Raw genomic sequence first — 21287 nt, 5'->3', positions numbered from 1 at the left:
GCTCATGGCAATTATGTCACGATTACACAATTCTGATATTGATGTCCAGTGGAGTCTGGGAACAAGAGTCAGGAGGATGTGAAACTTTAATTTGTGAGATCGGCAGTATCAATACAAAATGTTCCACAAACATAATCACTACCCAGCATTAACTATAATGTACCAAACACATGTAAAAAGAGGAGAGAAGTATTTCAAAACGCATGCTGGTGTTTGCACTAAGGCAACACTGCTGCGGCTGTCAGGTCTCAGACGAAGACAGACTCTTGTACAACATGTAAACAACTTCCACAGACGGAGGTAGAATGTACACAGCGCTGCACAGTAAACGTTTTGTTTTGACAGTTCCTGTTCCAGGGACATTTGATTGTCTCCTCTGAACAGAAGACTTCAAAAGACAGTCTCTCTCGCTTCTTGGTTGATTAGTTTGATTTTAAGCAAGACTAAAAGTAACAGAAGGGATTTCCCGATAAAACTTAAAAGGGAGGATGTGTCGGGGAAGAAACTGTTACATGTTGGTGTGGATCAGGGAACTGATCTCTACGAGTAGGGAATATGTTGCAGCTTGATTGAATTCAAGGGGGACGGTTGGGCCTTGGCGGAGGTATGTGCTCTAGATGAGGAATTAATGCTTTACTTTGATTATTAAAAAATGTAAGGCATTTATGAAAAGCCTTCTGCCAAAGGGAGATGTAAGCCTGCTGCTGGTAATCTCCTTTTTATGGAGAGTTACTCATCATTCTTGAGAAGGAACATCCTCACACATTACATCTGTACAGCACCATTTAGAGAATATAGCCTGTCTCATTCCACACACTCCCTTCTCTCTCCAAGCAGAACCCAAGGTCAGGTTATAGATAACAGGCCAACCTGCAGTACAATGTCGTGTCTACGCTCAGGGACGTTCATTTCTAATTCAGATGCCCCAGACAGAGAGGCACCAACTCCAGCGAGGAGCAAACCTTCGATCATCATCTCTCTCCTCTCTGCAGCAAGATCTTTATGGGTTTTACTACCGAACAAATGCTGGTGTAATTCTGTAGAGCTTTAAACCTGGAAGGGCATAGTTCAAATCAGGATGTTGCACAGACTAATATTGAGTGTCAGCCTGCATGATGAGCTGCCCCCTGGGTTTGCGCAGCGCTCTGGCTGAGCGTTCTCACTCCACAGGCATTAGCTTTTCTTTCCAGCTCAATGACTGGGAACAAACCAGTGCTCTAGCAGTGGCCCAATGCTCCCTGAACCAGTGGCTCTCTGCTCACTTCCAATTCACAGGAAATAAATAGATTTTAATGAGAAGTGGACCTCCCGGACCACACCGGGCAAATCTGAAATACACCCGACCATCTCTCCCTGCCCTGAGGTCAACGCACTTCCTTTCTCTAGCGGCGCCTCTGTCCGCACCCTGATCTGTGTTCCGCTGCAAAGCTTCACTGTGGAGTAAAAACTCGAAGGCACAGCCATCTGCCTCTGCTGTGAAATTGATGAGACAGTGTTGACCTTGGGGTTCTTGGCTGCAGTCCGAACTTGCTGTGCTGACGGACCAGGACAAGCCCCAGTGTGTGGTCACATGGAGCAGGGTCACTGCTAATTAATAAACTGACACGTTGATGATTTAAGTTGAACTCTCGACACGTTGACATGTTGAGAAACTCTGTGTTCTCAGGCAGCTTAAACAGAAACATTATTCATTAAGTAGCTGTGTGGGTGGAGTAGTAAGTGAGTAGTGACTGTCCTTATCTTAAGCCAAGAAAACACTTTCCTTACAAACGCAGAGGAACATTTGATTTCATTAATAATAACTTGTCTGTAAAGCAGAACTTTGTAAAGTTTATATCTTGCTGCAATTATTACAAGAAAATGTCTCAGATATTCTGTCTGTTCTTTGCTGCTAACTAGAACTGAACTGTGTGGGATTGTAAACCTTCCTCCCAACTTTGTTGCCGGTGGCGAGAGGAGATTTCCAAAATCTTGCAAGAGTAGCAGTCATCGCAGAAGCTGAGTAAACTCGGAGGCAGAATACATTTTCATTTGGCTCGAGCTGAACAGTGAAAGTTTTGAAACTGATACTTGTTCAACTTTACAATGATCAGGTTTATAAACTTACATGTGTGCAGCTTGTGCCCCTTCATCTCTCACACACGTTGCAGAGCCTCTCCTCAGCTTCCACATGACTAATCTCGATGTTTAAGGCTAATTAGCTTGTTTGATTGTGACAAAGTTGCTGCGCAGCAGAGTGAGACAGTCACCGTTCCCAAAACCCTCAGTGTCATCAAACGCCGCCAGCTGTGGCGTCTGGGAGCGGCAAGCAAAACAGCAAAGCTCCAGAGGAGGAGTGTAGAGACTCGGCTACGCTTAGAAAACCACTGAAACACAGTCTGACGTTTCTAATTAGAAGAGTCGATGAATAAGTCATTCCTCATCAGTATTCTAGTTTTTATTTTTTTACAAAACAAATGTTTGCTTTGATTGGCAGGAACATGCAAATATGATTTTAACAGGAGCTCTAAAATTCCTCTCATGAGTTTACAATCTGACAGTTAAGTACTTAAAATGATTTGTAAAACCATTAAAAAACTGTAATATTATATCATCAATAAGTACAGTTTATATAACTAAACAATACTTTCCTTACACACATTTAGGTTAACAAGTATTTGACACCACTTGCAAATATAGCCACATGAAAAAAGAATCCTCCACCAGTTCGCCAATTATGAGACAAGATTTCGTTGTTAAGTTGGTGTCAAACGTAAATTGGGGCATCAGCAAAGTTCACAAAGACCACGACTGCATCAGTTTTCACGCTGATCCATCTCAGGTGTTTTAATCTGAACGAGTCAATCCATTCCAAACACACTGACATCATTACCATAGCCATGCTGCTGCCAAAGGAGCCTGAAGCCACGTTTCCAGTCACTCAGTTACTCTCATGGTATCACTCGGGTCTCTATGGTGACATCCGTGCCATGAGCGTGGAGAGCTGGCTATCCGTGCTACAGTAACTCATTACAGCTTTAAAGGGACTTTTTAGGTCAGCTGAGGCCTGAGGGCTAATTTTAAAGTAGAAGAAGGCTTCGTCTGCTTAGAGGGAGGAAGAGGAAGAGGAGGAGGAGGCGCAATTGAAAAGGGATCAGTAAAAGGCTGGAAGTTGTGGACGGTTGTGGCACGCACTGGATTGGACTTTTCAGAGTTATATAAAGGCTGGTATTAGTTTTGGATGTTTGAAGACATGAAGACAGAGTTTTTGAAAAGTATCTGTTGTACCGTGTGTGTGTGTGTGTGTGTGTGTGTGTGTGTGTGTGTAGATTGAGAACAAAATGTCCAGCTCTTAAATCCCACCATATAAATGTGCACATATAGTTTGGGTGTGTGTGTGTGTGTGTGCGTCCCTCTGCACTTGTTTCAGTGTGCTGTTAGAGTAAGATCGAGTGTGTGTCCTCCAGGCGCATTTTAACATTGTGTGCGACTGCGTATGTGCACGATTTACGGTTTGCTGGTTTCGTGCTGTGAAGGGTCCCCATGTGGAGCCCGAAGGCACAGAAAGAAGGACGGAGAGAAGGAGAAAGGGAAGAAGATGAAAACAGAAGCAAGGAAGGCAGAATAAGGTTCCACTACTACACAGCAAATTAGAGATTTAATAAGAGCAACAGAGCAAATGTGTTGTGGACAGATTAGAGCTGAGAGGGAGACTCAAAATTAATAGCAAGTACTAGAGGGGAAAGATTTGGAGAGATGGAAGAAAGGACACTCAAGGGGACCTATGAAAAAAAGATCTAGAGGAAAAGATGAAATAAAAGAAGCAGGGTGAGAGCAAGAACCAGAGAGACTGCAGGGAAAAAAACAAGTGATAGCGTAAGAAAGAGGAAACAGCAGGACCAGCTCAAGGACTCTGTGTCCCTGCTCTCCCATCTGTCAGCAGTCCCACGGCTGCAGACCGACCGGGCTCCGCTTCAACCCCCACGGCCCACACCAGCCGTGCAGACCATCATCATCAGCCTCCTGCCCCGGGCTGTGAAGGACGATGGTCTCAAGACCCAGAGGGAAGACCACCGAGAGAAGCTTATGGTGTAAAGCTGAACATGTCATGACTGTGTGAAGAGACAGAGAGCAGAACGCTGTATTCTTCTTCTGTCAGACGATATCGTCCGTGAGTAGTATCCCACATTTTTTGGCTGCTTGCTCTGGATCCAGAGACCACACAGTGATTAAGCTTCACAACACATTTACTGTACGATTTGTTCTTAGTATTCTTTTCAACTCAGCATCAAATGACCAAGACGTCAATGGATAACAACTGTTTGCTCAAATTTCAACCGTATAACAACTTAATAAGGAGATAATATATATGTGTCTGCATAGCCTTGATTGGTATTAAGACTAAGAATAAGACTATTCATGCAAATTTGGTTCAGTGATGACACACGTGATACCCTCAGTCAATATAAACCCCTTTTGTTTGAGGTGTTTATGGTTAAGCAGTATAGAAAATGGACAGATTGATGCATCTCCAGCTCAATTTGCCTAATTTGGGTCGAAGAACTCCAGAAGAAGTATCCTGACATACACAGCATCAATCCTCTAATGTGAGGATGAAAGTCTGACGTTACTTTCCAACTGAGAATTCCAACAATTAGAACCCAATTAAATAAATGAATAGGACGATGCACACAACACAAGCGGTCATTTTTTCTCCAGGACAACGTAATCAACTCTGTTTCTGGATTCGATCGCCCCCTCACGGGCAGATTGTATCTTTCTTAAAGAGGTAGAAGGAACCAAAACTCGTTCGCAGCCAACTTCTTAAAAGTCATGTAGAAGTTACGGTTGCATCGTGATACTTTTATCTGTGGCTCGTCTCAACTCCCACACAAAGTTATACCAGTGTCAGACCTTGAGAAGATGAAAACCAAAGCAGCATTGAGTCACTTTTCACACTGAGCTGTCTGTGACAGTCCTCATTGAGAGACCGGTCGTGCTTTTTGGAGACAGTTGTCCTTGGAGAGCTTTAACAAAGAAAGAGGCCACAGAGTGTTGCTTAACATTTCTAAGACTAAAAGTGTATCTTGTGGGTTGAGTGATTCTTTCATGGCTGGATGGTGAAGTTCATTCTCCTCTAAATGTCCTTAAGCAAGACACAAGTGTGCCCTTAGTGGCTCAATTGAATCACAGAGTCTTTTGTGCCGTTTCGATCCATTTATCTTTGCATGGCAAAAAACATAATTATGTAAAAATGAAGAGAAAGACTGGAAATTGAAAACAACATTTTAAGTGGTGGAAGGATTTTTCATGCAGGTAAATGAAGGAATGAAGATGGTTTGTGTTTGTACTCCCTGATCCACCCCTCAGTAAGTCTGTGGGAAACAGAGGCTTCACTCCTGTGCTTTATCACCCAGTTACTACCATTATCATTTGGAGACAGCCTCACGGGATCCGGCCTTGGTGATGAGCGAACAGGAACAGGCCACATTTATCACCCCTGAGGTTTTCAACAAGGACGAGACACACCATCCATCCACACACACACACACACACACACACACACACACACACACACACACACACACACACACACACACACACACACACACTCTAACAGAAGGTAGGTCACCAAAACATGCATTAGGCTACTGGAGGATTTCTTGGTTTATCTTGGTCAAATGTGCAGACCAAAGCAAATTAAGCGAGATAAACAACACTATGAATCAAAGAAATTGAAAACAATAAATCAAAGAAGTACATCAGAGCAAGATCAGAGAACTTCACATCAGACCACCTATGGATATGAGGGACTTATTTGATGTAATTTAAAGATACAAGACAAATTATCTTGAACCATGAATCATATCTATCAAAGGTTTAATTAAAAAAAATAAACACTTTAGTTTTACTTTCATGATGAGCTTCACCTCTGTCTTGACGTTCGGTCTGATAGTGTCTTCTGCGTGGGAGCGTGCTCTGACAACGCTCAGCAGCTCGGGTGACACGTTTGGTCGCGTGCCGGAGATCATGGAGAGCAATTGCGGAACTTCATAAGCAATTACTCCAGAGTCGCTGTGGTAATGAGTCATGGAGGTGACGCTGCAGCAGACTCGCCCTCCACCGACCAACCACTGAGTCACAGAGGAGGTAAAAACACCAGAAAAGACTGCTGCTTGATTTACTGTAAATCCACACGGACGGCCAAGTTTTTAATGGAAGTTTCACATGCTGAGCTGCAAATCAAGCAGAAACTGTTGTGTTCAACTATCCGTCCTTTCTCTACCATATTGCTGAAACTCCTTGTAAATCATTCTATAAACTTAGTTTTATTATATTATACTAAGGGAGTGGTGACATTTAACAATTCAGTGTTGATTTTATTCTTAAACTGACACAGAGAACCAGAGTTTTTTAAGTTGATAGAAAAAGCCTAATAATAATACAGATATAGCAAACAAGGCAAAATGAAATTAATGAACCACTGAGTGAATCATTATTAAATCACTATTATATCAATGTCATTCATATTCTTTTTATCAATTAAAAAACCCTTTTATGTTTTATCATCAATCAGAGTTGTGATGACACATTGACTAACCCACATCTATGTTCCATTTTCACGATTCACATTTAAGGATCTGACCTCGCAGATGATATATTTTTACATATTTTGACCTAATTCGTGCTCTAGTAAAAAAAGTTTGGTGGAATAGTACAGACACTTCTCACAGTTCACACTTCATGAATTAGCTAGATGAGCTTTTGGGGGGTGAGGGGCTAATTCAAAGCTTTACTGAAAATATGAACAGGGAAATTAGAAGACAAATGACTTCAGGGTGCGTTGCCACAGGAATAAATAGTACATTGAATTGCTTGCTTTTGAAATAATTAACCGTGCACTCAGCGCTTACATCTTGAGCAGTATTTCTTATGAAAATATTGAACCCTAATGTGTGGGGCTACCAGGTGAGCTAGCAGGCGCCCCAGCATGAGAAAAGCTAGTCCTCCTGCAGCGGCTGCAGCTTTCCTACTTGTCTTCCCTCATTCTCGCTCCCTCTCACACTTGCACCGTCTCAATAAAGACAAAAAGGAGTTAAATTCTTTGAGCTCGCTGAGTGGGCCAATGATTCAACACACTTTACACTGTATGGTTGAGTGACCAAGTTCTTGCAGCAACAAAGGAAACTAATTCCACGAAATTAGCTCATGGAGCCAGATATTTTTCTCCGTAAGTAGAACCAAACCAGTGCTTAAGAGAAGAATGAATACTTGGTGGCAAGAAATATGACTCTGGTGGGTGGAGTTCTTGCTTCTCTTCTTTCTGACACATAAGTCATAACACCTTAAAATGTATACCAGGGCTGTGTTTGGTTTCAGTGACCAAAAACCATGTATTACTCATAATAATAGTCATAATCACAGTTTTCCACACACATACCACTTGCAGTGAAAGAACATAAAATCCAAATCAAGGGGCATTTCTCATGTTTTCGTTCGGCCGACTGTAGTTTAAACCTGCATGATGTTAACGATCCATTTCAAGAGGAAACTACCACATGAGCAGCTGCAAACTACAATGGCAACAAATATAATTCATGTGGGAGGAATCAATGAATAGCATTAAGCCGTGGTTGGTTGCTGAATGCAGAATTAGCCGTCAGCCCAACATGAAACAAAATCAATTGAAAGGTTCAACCTCTGATCGTAGTTTTGTAGAAATGTTGTTATATGACATAACAAAACAAGAAACTAGAATCATAATCAGGGTTCTTCAATTCAAAAAATGTATTAGTTGGCAGTGTTCCTACGACTCAAAACTTTTCAATCTAAGTTTATTTGGGTGATGTGTTGTTATTATTGCGTCAATCAATCCAGTCACTCTACATTCTGACCCTAATAATTCAAGGCCAAGTTATAACGATCTTGTTGCGAGTGGCTGCTGTTTGCTTTGCTCTGCCAGGTAGGAGACCTGAAGTCTATTCAGTTCCAGTTACATGTGATGGATTAGTTCATCTCTTTGTGGAGCTGAATAATTGCTGCTGGTATTTGCCTGCGGCGATCGAAGTACAAGAAATTAAAAATAGATCAATGGACAAATCAAGTGAGACAAAAAATATACTTTGGATTGTTTGTCTTTTCAGATGTTGCATTTTAAAGTAGCAGGAAGTTTATATATTAGTAGCAATGATGTAGCAATCGTGATGTTTAAAAATCCGTTTTTTCGTTGCTTGGTGATTTATTGTGTCGCACGTTCACCTGGAAATCTTCACTTTATTTTCATGTCCTATTTATAAACTTCTTACAAACCTGGGCTGTGACTTCTGACAAGTTTAATTCAATTAACAGTTTGACTAATTAACAGCTTCGACTCCCTGTTATTCTTCTGTATGCGGATGGTTATAAAAATAAACATTAAGAATATCAGAAACTAAAGTTATTCACTTCTACTTTAGTTCCTCAGTCACAGATACATGCAGTATGTAGCTGTACTAGAATGGACTTTTGTGTAATTTATAGACAGATGTGAACTATATGCATGTTTTTGTATCACAAATACGATTCTGTATTTTATTCTCCACAGAAAGAGCTGTTCTAAGTTTTTTTCGGTTGAGATCCCTGAAGTTAAAAGGCTGAGTTCCTCCACATGCATGAATGGAAAAGGATTTAGTTTAATCTGGCAACCGGCAGCTACAGTATGTTTAGGTGAATCCATCATTTGCTTTTTCAGAGATGGTATTTCCCACATGAATAAAGATGCTAATGTGGCTCACGCTCCATTTGTGCAATAAAATTCTCAATCATCCAAGCGGCTGAGAGACTTTCACATTAAGAACAATAGCAGCTTCTGACGAGGCTTTTATTCTGCAAACATTTCCAGATCTGTCATCTAAAACAATCAATGAGCCGAGCTCCGATGATGATGACATCCACCCCACGCTTGAAAAAGTGCGGCATGTAAAAGCTGAAACTGGAGAAAAAAAATTTCATGATGTTCATTCGAAATACATGAAGCCATGAACCGAGCAGAGAATTCGAGCCTTCAGTGTTTCCATGTTTCTGAGCTGTCGAACGGGGAAAGAACGGAACGTAGTTCGCAGCAAATGCAAAGTGCTTGATTCACAACAATCCTCACGAGTCGAGATATTTGAACTCGAGCAAAAATTTGTGTTGAGAATGAAACCAGATAAATCCTGGCGCTGACCGGAGCTAGCGACGGATCTTAATCAAACTCCAAATTGCAGTGAGACCTTTTTGAGTCGCCTCCTGAAATAAGCACCACCATGAAAACCCCGTAGAGCTAAGCTGGCTGAGATCCTCCTCTGGTTTGTACTCTCAGCATTATGCACGCACATTGATCCCAGAGACCCAAGGCTCAGCTTCCCTCTTACCCCCACAGTTTTGCTTTCAGCTCCAATTTTGTGTCCTGCCTCTATGCTAATATCAGGACCTATGATTCAATCCTCTGTGCCTCCTGATGGCTTTGGAGAGCCTCAGTCTGTGAATTAGCTCGACGGAGCCGTGGCCCCCCGCTACGCATAATCACCCGCGCCTCATCCTATCCTGCCACTCTCACAGTATCCTCGTCAATCACGTGGGGGAAATCTGATTTCGGTGATAACTAACACCATTACTCAAACATGAGATCACGCCGACCTCCGCGTCCCTTCACCCGTGGCTTGGATCAGTGTGGCTTTGGGGCTTGTTTTTCTTCGAGCGTGAAAAATACGAAAAATGCTAAACCATGACAATCCCCCTCACAGCATGTGTGGTCATGCATGAGCAAAGACACTGTGCACATGCAAAGTAGGACTGTGGAGCTCTGCATGGTTTGGATTAGGGTTTCAGTTTCCAAATGTACAAGAGCATAAACACCTGCCACTGGGTTTCTATCAGTCCGCATCTGTGAAATTATCCACAGTTTGATTCTGAAAGTGATTTACACATCCATGTTTTTATTATCATGTAATATGAGAAATCACGTTGCTCGCACCGTAAATGAAGACAAATCAATGGAGATGACGGGTAAAAGCTGTAGGTGTAAAACGTGGAATATCATACTCTGAAGTACAAAAACTGTATTCATGAAAGAGTTCATTCCTGGGATCATATCTGGCACAGTTGCCTTGAATTCACTGGTTCTGTCTCCTGTTGTTCAGAAAGAGACCAGGTGTCCCTCATCTTGTATTCATGCAGCGAACACAAAAAAGAAAGTTAAAAGCATTTCCACTTCAAAGCCAAACTGTCCTCAACGCACAACTCTGACTCTGAGAGGTGATGAATAAAGATTCGAAAATCTTTTGGAGACTCGCCATGAAGCGGACAATAAACCCTGATGTGAAGTTCCACTGCTGATTTATTCTCCATCACCTCGTCTGGAAGCACAATGATGGCTGTTACTCAAATGCAGCTGAGCTGATTCATACTGTGAATCAGAGCCTGATGGATAATTACAGCCTCTCTCTTTCTCCAGCTCTTTCAGCCCTCCATGGGAATGATGTGAAACTGCACAGTTAAACATTTTCCTCATTCAACGACTTTACAACACGCTGGTGGTGATAGCCAACAGGTATGTATGGCTACATTATAATCTGCATCCGAATAGATGATACTTCTAGCGGAGCCAAAATATCTTGGATACTGGTTCTCTAATGATCGTGGTGCTGTACGGCCATATTGAGATCCCAGTCTCAGCTGTCAATCATTGCATAGCATCAAATAGATAATAACCTAATCGTAAACATGAACTTGGACATTCATAAGAACAGAACTGTCTAGAATGAACAAAATCTGACTTCTGCTAACTTGGAGGAGGCGGGTTTAAGACCTATACTGCTGCCAGCCACCAGGGGCATCCAGATGTTTCGGCTTCACTTAAGGCAGCTGTTACGTCGTCCATTTTATATAAAGTCTATGTGGAACATTTTCCTCAGATTTTCACCTCTTGTTTTAGATCTTGTTTGATTGCTGTGTAAAATCCAAATATAATAAACAGCCTGAATGTCCAGATTCATATTCAATTCCACATTATTTTTTACATTGGCTGATTTTAACCATCATCCCCTGCAACTGTTATGATTTCGTGTGTCATGAACTTTACATGAACTGTCCAATCATATGTTTAAATTTCGGCTGCTCCAAAAAGACTCCTCCTGCTTGTCACCTGTGTGCAAGCAGGCGTCGTGGAGAGGAATCCAACCTGAACTTTTCCACACCACACAGTTTTTATTTCACTCTTCAGGCTGTGCTGCATGATTGATCCCCGGAGGAAAGCTGACAATATCGTTTTCAAAACAGAAGCTATTCCAATGTATTGGATTATTTTATTCAAATGTCCTTGTTTCCCCCCGAAACTGCTCTCGACCTCCAGTTTAACAAGCGCCGCTGTGGCACATCCAGCCACTTAGGTGTGAAAGCTGTGACTGACTGCGGCAGAAAAAAATCCCATCATGCCTTTCCCCTGACTGATTTTCAGACACACCACACGCTCTGGCACAGTTCCAGCGGTGTGGGTGGAGGTTGGAGTGTTTCTTGATGTCCTCTGATGTTCACCAGGCGACCAGACCCCTGCCTCTCCCTCGGCTCTTTGAAGTTCTTCTCGGACGAAAAAATGCAAAAGAGCAAAAGAAAGTGTGAGAAGCGAGCTGAGAATTTAGGTCAGCCTTGGATTCTCTTAGAGGCAGATCTGCCCCGGCCACCGTTTAATTTCTGAATTTCAAGAAATATAATCCCTTGTGTGATGGAGGAGGGAGTGAGCTGGGAAGGAGGGTGGAAGAAGGTGAGAATCAGAACGACAGGCGGAAAGAAAGAAGGAGAGGAATTGAAAAATAGAAGGCGAGGGGCTGAAAACTGATTGCAGCCAAGGACAAAGGGGAAGTTAAGTGTGACGGGCTTGTGATGCTGACTCATGCATGTCAGTGACCTTGTCCAGAGGAAGAGAAGCAGCTCAGAATACCAATGTTTCTCCTGTAAAGTGCAGCCGAGGCAGCTGCGACTCACTTTACCTGGATTTCCTTTGGTCGGTTCCACAAGATTTGAAAAGAACCTCAGAGCTCTTGTGACAAATCTTTGTGATCACACATCTTCTGTTCAGTCTATCACGGAGGTCAGTCAGTGCCATTAATATTAGAAAATGTTATAAATGTCTAATAAGGTCTTAGATTTTTTTACTTCGTTTTATTCAGAAACCTTGTTCCTTGCGTGTCTCTTGCTGTTTCCTGCCCTTGTGTCCTGATGTGTTTCACCTGTGTTCAGTTATTCTGACTCTCTACAGTCGCTGTGTTTGTCTCGGTCAGGTCGTCTGTTCAGTTTGGTTTCGCTCCCCGTTGTGTTTCCAGTTTCAGTTTTGCATCACCTGAGTTCTTTAGCCTGCCAGCCGACTAAATGATCTGTGTTTTTTCTTTGTCTGCTTTTGGGTCCAGCTCAGCAAAGAATATGACCGAGGCCATAGCTGAGAAACTGAAGGTTTCTCTCATTTAAAACCTGCACAGACATGACATTATAGTTATAGGGTCTTTATTTGTGGAACTTCAATACATAATGTCTGTTTAATGACAAACAGACTTTCAGACAGCTCATGTTTCTCCAGCTTGGTTACGCTTTGGTCTGAAAAATATATTTAGTTGTGCTATTTGGACAGTGGGCGGATGTGTCATTTTTAAGAGACGACACTTCAGGTCCATTATGTGTGACGGCAGTTGTGTTGTCGAGCATCTGTCCTGTTAAAAGCGTCCTTCAGCGAGTCGCACAAATCGCCTGCTGCTGTTTTTATGGTGTCTGAGCTCTGTAGGGATGAAGGGCGGAAAACTAAAATCTAGACGTTTTATCGTTGCTTCTTTTGCTTCAGCTTCATTACGACAAATTCTGTCAAACATGATGGAGTCAGAGGGTTTGTTTCATGTTCTCTGACCCTTAAAAACAACAGTATCCTCCACTGTAAATGGATTCCAGCTCCAGCATGAGAGACTGTCAAGGTGAGGTCAGTGCGGACGCTGGGAGGTTTTTATTAGACAGAGAACAAAGACGGATGCTCTGTTCCTCTCAGGGAGGATCATTAATACTCTGTCTTCATGATCAGCCTTGATAAAATTATCATGTAAAAGAGGAGATTTTCCTCTTAAAGCTGGAGATTATTGCAGCGTGTCTCTGGAATCCTGCATCTTCCCAGTGGGGAGGGTGCATACGGAGGGCATGAGTGTTTTTATCAACGTGGTTGTGTTTGCAGGTCTACAACTTTTCTGTCAGCTGCTCAGTGACTTTAGAAAGTAGAAAAAAAAACAAAGACAGAAAAGGAAATTAGTAGGAAGTAAAGTCACTGAGAGAGAAAGAGAAGGAAGCTCTGGGAAGTGTTTTTATTTGTACTGACAGTTTGACTGGTACGCAGGATTATCACAGGAGCAGAATGCTGCTTTGTTTTTAGACGAACAATGGATATGACATGTTCTGAAACATTAACTTTCATATCTCTGTCTCTTATCCAAACACCTTCGTCTTGCTCCCACAAAGAAAAAAGAGGCTGTGAATCTGCCGCCACGTTCTGCATGCAAGAACAAATCATTTGGCAGAATAAACAGAAAGACGCAGGGAATAATCCAAGTTCTTTGTCTCCACGCTGTCTGCCTGAATGGTTTCGTTAGCATCTGTAGTTCCACAGTTAATTTACAGACACTTTTATTGAATACATTTCCTTACTGTCAAACTCCAATTTTAAACCCATTTATACCTCTGATAAATCTAAAATAATCCTCTCCTGGAAACTTACAACGTAGAAACACATTTCACAATATCCTTCGAGAATAAATGCAGAATGCTTTCCCATAAAGACAAAACACAGTATGAGTCAGCGTCGTTGACCGCAGTTAAATTTTTTACTACTAAGCTCATTTGTGTGTGGTCTGTTTAAAAACTGCTTGTATCTGCTTTGTTGAAAACGTTTTTTTTATCTCCTTTGGTTCATTGCCTCTGTTTACATGGTGTGTCAGCACTTAGATGGTCACCGGCTGCCAACAGCTACACTCTGTATTGTGTGTTTGATTGCAACAACATCTCAGACAACATAAACATTTAAGTGAATTGCAAACGTTTTGTGAAAGTGAAATTTGAGTGTGATGAGGATGAATCCAGAAACTGTTATCAACCAACTCTGCAGAGCTCTCTGCACGTTTTTAGCATCTATCAGGTCATAACACACTTTTAACACCACTGTAAAACCAATGTGTTTCAATGACGTGTGCCACACAAGCAACAATGTTGAGTTTTCTGGATAAATATACCATTTAAGTTCCACAATAGATCTTATGTTGCGACACGAACACAACTTATAATCACCGTCGTCGCTGCCTGGTAACCCGGGGTCGATTTCTCCCGATGCTTTCTAGGTCTGAGCTGGTCAACAACATCCGTCCTGACAGGCTCAGTGTCTGAGAGTCAGCGGCCTTGTGTGAGTCATAGTGAGCAAGATGCATCCACCGCCCAGTCGACGTGTGCATACCAACACACAGCGGCTGCACTGTATGAATCACAACATTAATGCATGTGACAGGAGCAGCTCACTCGGAAAATTAACCTTTATTCCCTGGGGGTGAATGGGGAATGCCGGTCAGTGGCGGTCGATGTTAAACCCTGAGAGGAGAAGTTGTGTGTGTCAGGATTTAGGAGGATAACTGGACCTGGTAGGTATCAGATGGGGAGAGAACGGATGTCAGAGCGGCTTAGATCGCTCAGCTGGCGGATGATAAAAGCCTGGAAAGGAACTCTGGCCCAGACAACAGATTGTCAAAAAATGAGATCACGGCTGCGCATGGCTACGACTACAGAATGACACAGTCAAGAGGCTGGAAAATCATTATGCATCTTATCATTTTATACAGTAATTTACAGTTGTTCTGTGCTCAAGAAAATTGGACTGGAACTGTAACAACCACTGAGGTCAAAGTACTGAATGGTAACTTTAACTAGAGACTGCACTGACTCTGCTAATGCTGGAACAAAAATCAGAAGGGCACAAATATCAAATCAAAGAATCCTCATGCATCAGAAGAGTCAATACGACTGCATCATAAAACTGTCATGTCCGTTAAATTCTCTTTCTGACAACAGGACCTTTTACAGCAGGATTCTACTTTGCTTGATGTTTTATGGTATGAAGTACTCTAGTACATATACGTACTGAGAAAGTGCTTCTGTTTTACTTTTACTAAACTGAAATGAAGACGACAGTACAGTGGTCAAGTTCTCTTCCGCTCTGTGTGACCTCAGTTGTTCTGAACAAAGTAAAGATCGTTGAAACCTGTTGACTCAAAGTTAAGTCTGTTTGATGTGATGTCTCGGTGGCTTCACTTCCCCTCTCGAGGGCGAAGAAGGACGAAGAGGAATCTAATTAATCAACACTTCTCCTGTCACATGACTTGATTTCATTGCTTCTTTCGCTCCAGCAGAATCTTTAATCATTAGCAGCGTCACCATTAGCATACCATCACCGCCAGCGCATCGTAAATTAGCTTCTGTCTCATTTCTAATCTCCTCATCACTTTGGTTTTCTACTCACAAACATCTATGATTTCTGCTCGAGCACAGGAAACAATCAGCAGACTTCAGCAAATATATCTTGATAGTTTTATATAGATTTAACCTCATGGTTAACACAGGTCTCCAATGATACAACTATTGAACGTAGCATCGGGACATGTCCAACTGTTCGTGATTTCATATTCATATATTATATATCTGCAATATATAGCTTTTGTCTTTCCTGAATTCCACAGAGCAGCATTGTCCTTCTGTCCTTCTGGGTCTCCCTGACCCTTTCATTAGAACACACAGAAATTATAATGTCTTCTTTGTCTTCGATTTGATCAAAACCCTGATCTCAAGTGACCGTCCTCACAAATTGTCTTTCGCGAACAGACTCTGTGATGTACTCGGGCTATTAGGTTTTGGGAGACTATGAATAAAACACCCATTGTAGTCAGAAGTGTCCATTGTTCAGAGTATATAATGTGTGAGATTCATTTTCCCCCTGAATGTGTTGGAGCACTCAAGCATCCTCCAGTGTCAGGCTCCTGCGGTGTTTCCGTCGCCTCCATCAATACTTTTCAATCTGCTCAGTCAGCTTCACTTCTATTCTGCTCTCTCTGGCCTGTGGGACACGTCCTTTTGTAGAAGCTCTATACAGTAGATGTGGATTGAGGAGATATCTCCTCTCTTTTGTGTTGGAAGACAAAAACTGGCAGCGATGTCTGAACTGTGCACCACCGCGATAACAAAGCTGCCAATTCACTCTCATAATCACTCCGGCAGTAGAACGAGTAAAGCTCCTCTCCAGCGTGACCCTCAGGCTGCTATTGATTCTATCACTTTTTACCTGTGGGTTATTACGGAGGTGACGTGACCTCAGCGATGTGACACGAGTGTTGATGCATGTGAGGTGTTAGCACTGAGTCAGAGGAAGGACAAGAAAACATTTGTCTCCACTTTCTGTCTTTTTTAGATAATGTGAAACGTATTCCTGTCGTTGTGTTCCCGGGCGGCCTTGCTGACGTCAGGGCACCGGAGGTTAAATGTCTGGCAGAAGGTCGTCGTCCTGATCCTGTCACAGTGAGCGAATAAATGACCAAACTCTTGAGTAGCTGTTGAACCAAACAGCCCTGCACCATCTGTCTAAGGATAGATTCCACTGTTCGGCATGACGATCACAACCTGAAGCTGACATGCTCCGCTGCTATGCTCATACCACTCGGGATGATCAGTACTCAAAGTCTTTTCAATTTGCTTACTTGGAATCAATGTAAGCTCTTGAGGCGTCACTCCACCATCTGCTCCATTCACCTCTGGCTAGGAGGTTATGTTTGTGTATTTTTAGCAAGAGTACTCAAAGATTTACATATTTACACGAAACTTGGCAAAAGCAGAAGAATGAGACGTATTAAATGGACTGATATTTATGCGTGTGTGCAATTTGGTGCAACTTCATTGGATTGAACGTTTGGATCTTGGCAAAGGTATGCGCTCTACTGCCACCCATTATTTTTTAACTCGGCCAAGGAGGTTATGGTTTCCTTTCTGTCTGTCTGTCAGCAGGATTATTAAAAAAATACAAAACCAAGGGGTGAGGCGTGAGTGTCGGATGTTAACCTTGGAATAGGTCTGCATCCTCCAAGTGCCCATCTAGTTATTTTGCTCCAAGCCAGCCAAGAAATAACCAAATTGTTGTTTCAACTTTCAGTTTTGTTAAAATTAATCAAATAAACATGATAATTAAAAAGCTTTTCAAACTGATTTTACTTTTACGGCTTTAGATCTTTTTATCCTGCATGACATTGGGTCCCAAATTCAAATTCACGTTGTTTTCAAATGACTCATTTAATTTAATATTCAATACACTGAATGCTAAGGTAAACCTGAGATTCATCATGGAAACAACAACTTGATTTCATCCTTTTATTTCTATCAACTTGCATCTGAGGATATTTTTGTCCTAATTCCTCTGTTTGATGGAACAGTTGAATTTTCTACTTTGGTTGAGGTGTTTGAAAACGTGGGAGTTTTGTTAAATCCGCACCTTGATGTTATTGCAGATGGTCGTCTGTGAGTCACTGAAGCAGCGACGTGGGAATCGAGTTAAACAGACTAATTTCATGCATCCCTCCTTCACTGTGACACATTTAACCGTCCCCAAAATCAAGACGCTTGCCATCCAATTCACATTTGCAAACTAATTAGAGCACCATTGTGTCAGTTGGCTTCGGGTCAATGTCTGTTTTTTTATTTCAGTGGCTTTTTCAAGCCTCTTTTCAGTGGATTGGTTTAATACTCAGGAAATATTTGCTCAGTTCCAAACACTGGTTTTCAGTGATCGAGCTTCCCTATTTGTTTTCAGTCATATAAGCACTGTTTAACTGAGAAAATACTATTTGCAAGGACATAAATCCTCAGAGTACGCTAGCTTCTTTTCTTTTCAATTTCATATACTTCCATGTGGGTGAGAATAGTGCAGGAAAAAGTCCCCTTGCCGCAGTAGAGAGATGCAGTCAGAGTCCGTGAACCCCTGTTCCACCATGAATGTTTCGACCTGGTTTGTTCGATACCCACCGCTGCTCTTCAGGTTGAATGCTCCTGGTAGCTCCGTAAAGCTTTTCAGCAGTCAGCAGAAGTTCACACTCCCACTCGTCAGGGCAGCTCGGCATCTCAACACCCACGTCGCCTGTGTACCTTCACAAAAGGTTCACAACGTGCAGAGCAACTGCTGCAGCTTCGAGACCCGCAGCTCTGTTCATGTTTCACACTGAAAGAAAAGCAGTCCTCATTTCCAACACCTACAGAGAAAGAGCAGATAACTGACCTATTTCAAAGTCATTTTCTGAATTGCTTGTTGTGCAAAAAAACTAAAACATTTTCTGCACTCAAACAGTTCCGTATTGATTTTCAGCACCTCAACGATAAAATGGAATCATTAGTGTAAAATATTCTTCATTCTATCTCCTGTCTCCATGGTTTCCTGAAACATCTGCATGATCAGGCTTCAAATCTCAAACTGTTTTACAGGAGCAAGTCAAGATTTTTATTTTTGATGATGTGGTGCAGTGCCCGTTCTAAACATGTCTGTTTGGAACCACTTGTGTTTTGCTGTAGTTCGCGCATGTTGTCGTCGGCAACAACTGAGTCCGTGCCACTCAGAGGTGCGGTCGCCTCTTTCTTCAAATTGTATTGATATTGAAGGTATCACGTTCACAAATTGCACGATATTCAAAACTGCACTTGCTTGTGAAGCTGATGAATTATGATCGGTTCTCTGGAAATGCACCACATACACAGAGATGTCTGGAATCTTTAGATATTATCTTCAACAAACCAATTCTATAAAATTCTGTCGCACTTATTCTTATTATAGTAAGTGAAGGGAAGCAGGATTTTGCTGCTAATACAAGACTGAAATAACAAGTGATTTTAAATCCCCTATTTTTTAAACAACTAACTTTACTCAGATGAATGCCCCGAGCAAGCTTTGGCTGTGTGGGTGTCCACACTGTGCATGTGTGCTTCACCGCACACCAGTGTTAGAGCCCAGACCGCAGCCTGCTGTGGACAGCACATTCAGCCTCTGAAAGCTTAGAATCAGGTTTGGTGAATTGATTCCCCGGAGTCAACACCTGAGCTGGGAGACAGATGAATTGCGGTGTGACTCAGCACTGAAGGGATATGCACGAAAAGCCTCCAGCTACAAAACAACAAAAACCAAAAACGCCCCTGTGGGGGATTCCACCCTAAACTGCACTTTATCTCCTTCTGAAAGAATTCAAACTTGTGAAATCTGTTTCTACTGTCACGACACAGTTACGTAAGCTGCAAGTGCAAGCGGACCTTCAGCTGGAAAGTTTCAAGGCACTTTCAGGGGCCCCAGGCAAAAGAGACCAAGGGGCACCAACAAAACCCAAACAAACCTCCCACCACAAGAAATGCATGAAACCACATCATTTCGATTGTCATGTAATTCGTTTAGTTTCAAAAAATAGAGTTAAAGTTGTAGAGTTTAAATGCAAAATCTCTCTGCTATACTGTGCACATGTATATTGAAGAATTTCTGATTTGGTATTTTACTTATTTCAAGCTTTGGAGTGACGTACATGAATGCAGCTATTTGTATTTGCTGAGATCGAGCTTGAGATCCAGATCAAAATCTCAAAAGTGCAACATGCAGAACTTTTATAAACTTCAGCCAAAGTTTAAACGTGTCCTCCTCTGTGTCATCATTTCATGTCATTAAATTAATACAGTCCTGCCTTCATTTGATCATTTGTTGCTCCAAAGCAGCGTACAGGAGGAATTTCCCAGAGACAGATGGTCTCCATCTTATCAGCAGAGTCAGGGTGGGGTTATGTTCTCTCGACCCCCCACCTGAACCACCCACCCCTCGTCCACATGTCCCTCTCTCTTGCACCTCAACCGCAATGAATACGAGAAGCTGTTAGTCCGCGGAACCATACAATATCGTGAGTGGATATCTGTTCAGCTTGGCTTGACCCAGTCGGACTCAAACCACAGAAACCTTGGCGGTGTTTGGACGCAACATATGACGACCAGCGGGACACAAAGTTTGGCCTGAGCGGAATTGAAAAAAAGAAAGTGTACATGTGAACACATATGGAAAAAAACTGTTTTATGATTATGACTCAGAGCAGAGACACATTCAATAAATACATTTGTGTGTTAGTCCATGTAAAGCACTCGTGGTTGTCCATGTGAACTGAAGACGTTCCTGAGCACAGTCTTCAGGCTCCAGTGTCCTGCTGACTTTTATTCCTGCCAACTACTCAGAAATTGATTTACACCTAGGAGGCCGGGCTGAATACCTTTAACACCAATTAACTGGCAAAGTGGGAAACCAGCAGTAGCCTCATCTGAGCATGAAGGACAGGAGAATTGACTTAAACATAATGTATTTTGTCTCCAGCCACTTAAAACCACATTTGAACACAGCGGGATGAAAAGTCTGATGGATCTGCAGCAGCTCAACCAGAGAACGTGACGGGTTATTCCTGCACCTTTAAGGGAATCACTTCTAATCCTCCTTCAATGACGGCATCATTTCAGTCAAGCAGCGGACGCTCATTTTATGCCAACGAAACATATTGGACAGGGCGGCCATTTTGGAAGATGGTCAAGAAGGCGCAGGGAAGATCAGCTGTTGCTTTTTGCCTTCGCCAAAGAATGACATCGTTGTCACTGGGCAGAGCCACGTGGAGGAGTAGATGTTATAGAGACGTCAGCAGTGGTTCCTTTAATAACTCATCATCTCCAAGGTCGATGTTTTGTTGTGCAAACAAACTATTAAAGACAAGTCAATAATATAGAGGAGGAAATTAGAGTGAGAAGGAACTGTGAAGCTCTTGGATCAAGATTCTTCCAATCACAGCTGACGGTCATCAATCTTTTTGTTAAATTCAATTTATATTGGGAAAAGATCTTTCTCCTTCCACTTGCTAACTTCATTACAGTTTGATCATTCGCACTTTATAAACCTGTCGACTCCGCCTGTGTTTAAATTAACCAATCAGATTATCTGATGCCCCAGGGCAGCTCCGATTCTAAGTGTTTATGTAACTCAAATAAAATCCATCTTGCAGATTTCCCTGCATCAGCTCCACAGAGAGTCTCTTGAAAATGTCTCTGAAAAAAGGAGTCTTTTAGGAACCGTCACAGCTCCTGAGGCTGAGCTGATTAACTATGTTGGGGACATTTCTTTCATCTTTATATTTTCACTTGACCTTGAAAAACTGCTTCTGTATTTTATCTTTTCAACTCTCCCGACC

The 21287-nt window shown here is 42.2% G+C and overlaps 1 protein-coding gene across 5 annotated transcripts in view; it reads right to left on the bottom strand.

The window, feature by feature from the left end:
• The window catches only part of LOC109640002 (complexin-2-like), a 42548-nt gene that overhangs the window by 8831 nt on the left and 12430 nt on the right, over window positions 1-21287 (bottom strand). The gene's annotated exons all lie outside the window — the stretch shown is intronic.

Source organism: Paralichthys olivaceus, chromosome 9 (assembly GCF_024713975.1).
Source record: "Paralichthys olivaceus isolate ysfri-2021 chromosome 9, ASM2471397v2, whole genome shotgun sequence".
In the NCBI taxonomy this organism is placed as follows: domain Eukaryota; kingdom Metazoa; phylum Chordata; class Actinopteri; order Pleuronectiformes; family Paralichthyidae; genus Paralichthys; species Paralichthys olivaceus.
The sequence above is the reverse complement of the archived record's forward strand: the minus strand, read 5'-3'. Positions and strand labels throughout refer to the sequence as shown.